Genomic DNA, 9,977 nt, shown 5'->3' on the forward strand with positions numbered 1-9,977 from the left:
TATATATATGTATATATATATATATATATATATATATATACATATATATATATTTAATGAGTGAGAGACTATTTTGCTTTTTATCCTGGTAAAACTCCAAGGGATATAGGTTCTTTCTTAACTTAAAAGTAGCAAGGTATATTTAAGAATGAAAATATTTAGGAGAATAGTGATATTTTAATACAAACTTGTCAGTATAAATACAACCAAATATATCAAATGGCTTAATATAGGAAGCAAAAGACTTGTAGTCATGAAAAACTCAATTCAGTTCCTATCCTTAATACTAATCGTGTGGCAAGTCAACCTCTTTGACTGTTGATTACCTCACCTCATTTGTAAAATGAGGGTAACAAGAGTATCTAACTTTTATAATGATATAGGAATTTAATACATAATAAATGAAAAACTTTGGAAACAGTCAAAAACTTTGGAAACAACAATTATCATCATCTGAGCATTTTATTACTTTTTGAATAATAAGGAAATGAGCAAAGTATTTTGAGTGTCATCCTCATCCAAAAATTCAGTAATAAGCATGAGAAAATTAGTACCACTAAATGATTTGAATTTTGCATGTGCTGACTGAGCTTAGCTTTCCTAGATAGTCTCAGGTACGAGCCATATAATTTTGACACTCAAAACAAATAAAACCAGTCAATACACTTGCCCAGTGATGGGCAAACTATGACCCCCTGAAATGTTCTTTCTGGCACGTGTGACATTATTCCTAATCTAAAGAATACAATGAGTAGGATACAATACAATGAAACTTTGAAAGAGTTGACTTAGAAACAGACTGACAGATGAGCATTTCCTTTCCTTTGGCCCTCTCTTTAAAAAGTTTGCTCATCACTGCTGACTAGCCTATACATTGAGGAGAGCAGACCCTAATGAATCATCTGACTATCAAAAATCTTTTGACTATCAAAAATATCCTAAGAACCTAAGAATTTGATGATGCTCATGCCTACAATGAACAATATGATTTTTAAAGAGTTTTTGGGTTTTGATTGAACTATAATCATTTTTGCTATCTTTTATTCATTGGCTTTAAGCCACCTCTTGATGAGTTCAGTTTGTTTATTTTGTTTATTTTTTTTCAAACCTTACCTTCCATCTTTGAATCAATACTATGTATTGCTTCTAAAGCAGAGGAGCAGTAAGGGCTAGGCAATGAAGGTTAAATGACATGCCCAGGGTCTCAAAAGTAGGAAGTGTCTTAGGTCAGATTTGAACCCAGGACCTCCCATTTCTAGGTCTGGCTATCAATCTACTGAGCTACCTACCTTCCCCCCAGTTTGTTTATTTTCAAACATCTTGATAGACTGACTAGATAGTTATACTTTCCTTGTAGAATATAAAATACTTTCCATTTCTTGGATTTTTAAACACTATATTTGCTAGTGGTGTATTTTGAGTTGTGCCAAAATGAATACTCAGTTGGTATTCTGAGTCTCAGTTGACGTCAAATACCTTTTCCATTCCTGTCTGAAATCCTGACTGTTAAATATTTTCTTTTAGCTGTAATGTTGGGCTTCTTTTATCATTTACCACATTGTACATTTTAAATGCTGAGAATATACTTGGTTATTTTTCTGAAATGTACAAACCAAGTTATTATTGGACTGAAACACAATAGTAACAACTGCCTTATCAGCTCTGCTATGATGATGACTGTCTGATATGCTGATCACAAACCTAATATCAATCAATAATTCTTGAGTAAATGGCTTGCAAAAGGCAGTTAAATTTGATATGGGAGATCAAGGAAACATCTAGATGAAATGATGAGGTACCTTTAGAAAGGGTAGAACCATTGAGGGAGATCCAATCGCCCCAAATAGGCAAAGAATAGCATAAGGACATTGGGTATTTGGAGTGAAGGCACCAATAGAAGAAAACAGCCATCAAAAATGGGAAGGAAGGAATTCTTCAAAACATCTCTTTGCTACTCTATAATTCTGCTTAGGTCCTTTTCTCTTGACACATATTAGTTAATTATTTTTCAGGAAAAATTTGTCCCCTCATTCCTGATGGACCTGTTGACTTTGGTTTAGATATATAGAACTATCACATCCCCAGTCATGATACCTAGGAATTTGTCAAAATATGGCACAGTGATAATGTGGCTAGCAAAAAATGGCTGGTTCAAATACGCAAACAAGGTTTCTGAGGTAGTATCAGGATGATAATCTTTGTGAAAAAAAGATAAAAGTACTTATGATTTCTCCATTCATACCATTGGCTTAATAACTAGTTTTGCCAAGCCACGTGCAAAATATGTACCTTGGAATTTACGAAAGGGCACAGACTAACTTTTTTATCTTATATTATGCATTGAAATATAATTTAATAGAATAAATTAATACCTTTTATTTTCAGGATGCTTTGCTAGGTGTTAAGATAAATCTCTTTACCTTGTCAATATTGAGAGGTTCTGAAGGGTAACTTCCATGTTAATTTTGAGAGGCTCTAAGATATTAAAAGGTGTTAGTATGTCTCATTAGTCATTATCACTTACTCCTTCAGCTTCCATCCTAAAACTCCAAATTGCTTTCAGCAAAATCAGGATGTTATTCATGCCTGAACTTATTGTTGTTGCTGCTGATACATTTGATGTGTTTGGACATGTTCTTTCTTCATTGTTAAAACATGCACAATCACTATGCAGTGTTTCATCTTCTCCTTCCTCTTTCAAATGATCAAAGCTTATGATTGCTTAAAATATTTAAACTTTTTTTTAGTTTTGAGATAAAAATATCTCTATTAATTCAATTTGAGCAAACATTAATTAATTGCCTACTATGTGCAAATAAATCTGCTGGGCACTGGGAGAGAAAAAAATAGAAGGGAAAATATATTCTTCCTTGGAGCTTACAAAAAGAAAAGATACTTATTATGTTCTGCTTTTGTTCTATCATGGTGGGTCTTCTCCGTTTCCTTTTTTAATGTGGTTAGTTCAATTAATCACTTACATATTCAGTGACATTTATATACAGTGATGGTATTTCCAGTTATAAGGCAATATTAATGGGGAATTGTTAATGGACATCTGAATCAGCTAAAATAGGCAGAATTATAAAATAATAAATCTATTATTTATTGTGAATAGTTGTCACACAGTTTTAATGGAGATATATTTTTACAAAGTGATATTCACTTAGCCTAATTTACCCTCATAATGAGAGGCAAACTATTGTAATCCCATTCAGTGATGTTGGCTTACAAAGCATGGAAATGGAAAAAAGAAGCAAAAATATATATTTAAATTCCCCATGCTTAGTTCTGTTTACCAATGATAATGGAGACTACATTTAAAATACATGTATATATAAGTGGGTATATGCATATATATACATACACATATACATATAAATGTGTAAATATATATGTATATACATATGTATTATACAAATTATATATTCCTATACTTATGTGAATTTAAACTTATATGTTTACATATGCATAGAGACATTTTAGCAGCTTTCATTGGTCATGGTTTTCTTTTCTTGTTCTAGATATATTAGGCATTACTTCATGTTCTAGTGATTAAAGTTTTTCCCAATAACATGGAGGTGATGCTTCTTATGGAAGATTATAGGTTTAAATTGAGATTGTTCTGGCATTTTATTATATTGACATCTCTTCATCCTATTGTCGCTACTTTTTCTACCATGACTTCATAATCACTAGGCATACTATCAGGGAATCATTCTTTTGGATTCATGAATATAACAGATGGTATGCATGCTGTCATCAATTCCATTATGTTGCTAAAAATTCTTAATTCATTTATATAGATCATTACAAATTGAAGGTATTACTTAGTTTGAATCATCACCTGCAGCTAAGTTATTCCGTCTTTCAGCATGGTCCCTTTGATGGATTGTCAAGTCTAAGTATTTTAAATGCACAGTGGCAATAGATGATATACTTTACCTCCAGCAAAACAAACATAAAGTTGTTCCTTTATGATAGTCATCTTATGCAATATTCTTTTTTATCTTTGCCTTTCATTAGCAATTTACTCAGCAGCATACTATTGAATCACAAGTCACAGTGTGGTCATCTTTATGCCAACACCATGCCATATGCATAACATGTTTTAAGATTAACAAAGTCCTTGTTTCACACAAAACCTTCTGCAATGAGTAGCATAAATATAATTTCTATTATATAAATGGGCAAACTATGGCTCAGCAAAGTTAAATGGATCATCAATGGTTATATAACTAATGTTTTGATACAGCTGGGTTTTAAATCTGGATCTCTCCTCTTTCTACTATGCTATCATTTTATTTCAGAAGGAAAGGGTGAGATTGATCTAGTCAAATAGAAATATAGTGGGTGGGAAGGAAGAAATAATGGAAAGAGAAAGGGGAGACAGAGAGGAGAGGAAGGGAGGAAGAAAGGAAAAGAGAGAAAATGGCAGAGACAGAGAGGAGAAGAAAAGAGGAAGAAAGGAAAAGAGAGAAAATGGCAGAGAAGGGGAAGATAGAGAGGAGAATAAAAGAGAAGGAGAAAGGAAAAGAGAGAAAAAGGTAGAGAAGGGGAGACAGAGAGGAGAAGAAAAGAGAGGGAGAAAGGAAAAGAGAAAATGGCAGAGAAGGATCCTGGTGCTCATTTGTGTGTAGTATGTGTTAGTTATACTCATGTTGTGGTTTTCCTAAATGCCACAAAACAATCTGTAATACTGGCATGAGAAAGTTATATACCAAATACTATGACAGATTCTTTGAGGGAAAGATCATTATGGAATTTGTAATGTGTCTGGAAGAAATGCCATTTGAATTGTTGTAAGTTCTAAGCAGAGGGAACAGTGAGAACAAAGCATATACACAGGAGGCCTTTCCTAATCCCTGCTTCTGGTAGTGCTTTCCCTCTGTGATTACTTTCTGTCCTTTCTTGTATGTACATAGTTATTTGAATTATAATGTAAGCTCCACAAAAGCAGGAGTTTCTGCATTTGCCTTTCTTTGCATCCCCATTTCAAAGCTTGTGCCTAGTACATAGTAATCACCTAATAAATACTGACTGACTGATTTAGAGCAAAGTGGAGTGGATGAGGGGCAATATTTGACTTAACTTCAGATTATTTGAAGTGGAGTAATATAAATTTTGAGAGACAAAGTGGTGGTGTATTTTTGGGAATATTGAATGATAGACTAAGTATTTTTAAATTTACTCATAGACAATGAAAATCCATTGAAGGTTTTCAAGCAAAAGAGTAAAATGAGCATGAGGAAGATAAGTCTGCCAATGATGTGAAGAGTATGGAGAAAGAAACGAGTGGAAAGAAAGATGCACTGGGCCAAAAGAATGAATGAAAAATAACTTATTTTGAGCCAGGATCTATAATTAAACTTGTTGAAAGAGTCAAAAATGGAAGTAATGAGTGGGATTAGAGAAAAAAAGTTATGATAGATACTGAGGAAAAGACTTAGCAACAGGTGGTATCTAAAGAAAGGGAAAAGGAAGAACCAATGATTGTACTAAGATTATGAACATGGAAGACTTGGTAAATGAAAAGATAATTAAGTTTAGTTTTAGACATTCTGCGATTGAAGTGCCTTCAGAACATTCAGGTACAGTTGGAGCTAGAATTAGAATTGGAGATACTATTTTGGGAATCCCATTCATAGGAAAATTATGAGAAAGAATAAGTGTATAGAGTAAAAAAGGCAAAAGACTGAAGCTTGGGGAAACTCAAAGAAAAGGCTGGAGGATAGGCCACTGCAGGTAGAAAGTTGAGAGCTTAGTGAGGAGACTAGCTAACGCTAAGTTTTGTATTGGTGTGGTATGTTATTATAAAAGAAATTCAGAATAGAAAACTTTAGAGGACCTTCAATACTAGGATAAACTGAAGTTATAGACAGAGGATGATGCCCAGGCACACATATCCAGTAATCCTTTTTTTTTTTCTTTTCCAAATTGAGTAGGTTATATTTGACCCACTGACTCTTTTGCTTTCCAGAGATTAAAATTAGGCACTTGAAGTTTAGTACATGTTAAACACATTCCTATTGTAATAATTTGACCTTGAAATAAGAAGGGAAAGAAAGGAAGGAATGTAAATTTATATATCTCCTATTATATGCCAGACTCTGCTAAGTGCTTTATAGAAATATCTCTTTTGAATTTTACAATAACTCTTTAAACTGGGGGTTATTTTTATCTCCATTTTACAGTTGAAGAAACTGAGACAAATGGATATTAAGTGACTTGCTCGGCACACAACTGCTAAGTGTCCAAGGCCATATTCAAACTCAGGTCTTTATGATTTTTGGTTTGGTGCTCCATTGTGCCACAAAGTACCTCTTTTTTTAGGGGGGAGAATGTTAGGTGGCTCAATGAAAAGAGTACCAGGTCTGGAGTCAGAAAGACCTGAATTCGAATCTAGCCTGGGACACTTACTAGCTGTGTGACAAAAATACTTAGCTTCTGTCTGCTTCATGTATGTAAAATGAGTACAATAATAGCACTTATTTCCCAAAAGTAATCATGATTGGAAAAAAAATGAGAGGACATTTGTAAAGTCCAGTATCTGGCAAAGAATAGGATCTCAATAAATGTGTCCTTCTTTTTAATACAATTTATATTTATATACCTAGGCACATGTTTTACCACCAAAAGAAACATGAACTCCTGGAAGATAGAGACTGCATTGTTTTTGTCATTGTCACTTTAGCAACCAGTGTTGTTCTGGGCACGTAGTGGGTTCATGATAAATGTTCTTTGAATGAAATTGAACAGAGATAAACTCCCTCAGCCATCTGATCCATAAAATTAAGATATTAATACTTCTACATTCTTTTTCACAGGGTTGTGTAGAAAATGTTTTATAGCCCAAAAGCACTACATTAATGTGAATTAGTGTTATCGTTTTGCTTTGTTTATCTAAATTTTTATTTGTATATGTCTAGTTATCTCCTTAATTATTTTGTAAGCTCTTTAAGGGAAGATACTATGTATGTTTTTTGTTGTTGTTTATTCATCAAAATAGGCCTTCTATAAATACCTCTTACCTGAATTAATGGAATGAATGATATTATTTTAACTAATTCTCATAGAATAAGTTATCAATTGTGCTCAAACTTTTGTTAAACTGCAAACAAATGTAGAAAAAGCTTTTTTTTTTAAATTTTTTTGAGGAGAGTTTAGAGTTCAGGGTGTGATTTGATCTTCATTCCTTAGAAGCAGAAAGATTAGACCAGCTGTCTCTCTGAAAACTATACTTTATATATACATAAACATGCATATATGGATATATGCATGCATAGTGACATATGCATATGATTATTCCTATTATATGTTAGATTTCCATGATTATTTAATTATCCAATTAAATGTTTACTTATGTATATATGTATATATTTCCTTTTTTTAAAGTGCCTTAATAAAGAGAAGAAATATTAATATAAGAAAAAGTAGGAATGTGTTTAGAAGACTTTTATATCTGATACATATGTAAAATATATATAATATAAAATATATTAATTATGTGATTAATTATGTTACTATTACTCGTAACATTTTAATATGCTGTTCTATGAACATATGCTGAATATTTATTATTCAGTGCATGAGTAAAAAGTCAGTGTTCTATTGAAAAAGGATGGGAATTTCACATTTTTATTAGACTAATTTAAACTAGCAAAATCATTGTCAGTGGAGATGTCTGGAAGAACATATCATCCTAATTACTGTAGTTTGTGATGAGGCTCCTGGTAGTAATCTACTAGATAATGTCTAGGACAGTCCTTATGTGTCTTATGGCCAATTAAGAATGGAACATTATATCTAGGTTAACTACGTTTGGTTTTCCACTGCTAGACAAATTTCTTGGATGCCATTTCCCATGTTGCCACTGCAGTTTTTCAAAGTTTTTTTCAGATGATGACTCATTTTACCAGATTGCAAAATTCAGATTAAAACCAATTTTTGAAAAGTGTAACATTATCCATGATGAGTAGGAGATAAGAATCAAACTCAATATTTATTATCAGATTTTGTATGAAATTGTTAAATACAATACTCATGGCTAATCCAATGCCATTGAAGTAAAGCTTATTTGTAGTTTTGTTTCAATGGAGTATTAGAGTTTAAGGGCATACTTGAGTAGCCCATCAATAAAGAGGATTCATACATTGGAGATGATTAAAACATTAGAGGTCATCTAGTCTAATGCCATTTTTTCATAAAAGGAAAAAAAATGAGCTTCATATGTAGTAGATTGCTAAAGGTCACATACCTAAAAAGTGGCAGAACCAGAGTTTGAACCCAGATATTCTGACTTCAAGTCCAAAAAAATGGCATTTTGTTCCATACTCTCACATTCAAGAATTATAACAATTGTGCTTCCCTACTCTTTTTCACATTATGAAATCTCACCGGGCAAGTGAACCAAGAGCAAGAGACCCACATTCTAGTATTATTTTGGTTGGTCATGATTTTGTCTTGGTTTCTCTTTTCTTATTTCTTTTAGTTTGGTTTTGTTTTTCCACTACTAGTTAAGAAACTCTGGGGAAGTTATTTCACCATTTTGCACCTCATTTTCTTCATTTATAAAATAAAGAGAATTAACCTGAAAAACCTAATGTCTTTTCTGCTTCTAAAATTATTTTATTCCATAATCATTCTGTCAAGGGTGAGGAAGTCCCATATATTCCTTGTAGTATTTCCTGACCAACAACTATGACCCTCTTTAAGTCTCTTGTATAATTTCCTTTAGTATTTAAAGTAAAAATTCAAATATAACTATATACTAATATGCATTGTTTCCCCATTAATCATAATTAAAGTTATTTTGTCTAAATAATAAACTATTTTTGTCAATTGCTCTAGTTTTCATAGTTTTGTCTCACCAATCTATGAACAGAGACCAATCATGGCATCTGCTTTTTTTAATCCATACTGCATTTGTCTAGCCTGGTGCCAAGCATATAAATAAATACCCAATGATTTTAAGAATCTGATATAAAAACAAAACTATATGCAATATATGCCTTTTCCTAGCAATTGAATGTTAGAGAATAAAAGCTTGTCTTCTAGTTTTGTGCAGGTATGGGTCCCGATTCTTGCTCTGTCATGTTCTTAAATAGCTTGGTTTCTCTTCATGAATGGCGATTATATTTATATTATTTTTTTGCAGATTTCTAGGCTATTCAGTTCTTGGCCACATATCTACTTAGCTACAGACTCATCAGTACAGAATAAGATATATAGTAGCTTTTTTGTGAGACATATTTCTGTGCTTTTTTTCTCTTTGTGTATCCACTATGGATGTATTGAAAAATGTGACAAACCAAGCCAATCCATACTTGTAAAAGTTAAGACCATCCCCACAATTCTAGAAATGGTATACATAATGTCTTCAACAAAAAAAGATATGGATGGTGGAAGATCGTACTTTTCATATGTGATTTTTAAGGGTCACTGCAGTAACACATATGAGCAACTTATAAACCTATAAAAGAAGTTGGAGGGAGAAACACCCAGAAGAAAATCATGAGATCCAGGTTTTTGGGGTTTTTTTACAGTTAAAAAAGACATAAAAGGACCAAAATAACTATTCAGATAAAAAGTTTAATTTTCTAATAAGACCTTCAGAAGAACCTTGAAAGTTAATTGTGTGTGTGTGTGGGGGGGTAAATTGGGTCATATTACTAAAGACCCAATCTCTACCCAGAAAGATACAAAGTATTTTTTAACTTTAGTAATTTTGAAACATTTTTGGTGAATGTCTATTTAGTGCTAATGCATGTTAATTTTACTTCCACAAAATAGTTCTTTTAATCCATCAATATAACTGGTCATAAATGACACCAATAAAGCTTTCAGATAGAGAGAGAGAGAGAGAGGAAGGGAGAGAGAGACAGACAGAGACAGACAGAGAGAGAGAGAGAGAGAGAGAGAGAGAGAGAGAGAGAGATAGATAGAGAGAGAGAGAGAGAGAGAGAGAGAGAGAGAGAGAG

Source organism: Gracilinanus agilis, chromosome 4, assembly GCF_016433145.1.
Source record: "Gracilinanus agilis isolate LMUSP501 chromosome 4, AgileGrace, whole genome shotgun sequence".
NCBI lineage: Eukaryota > Metazoa > Chordata > Mammalia > Didelphimorphia > Didelphidae > Gracilinanus > Gracilinanus agilis.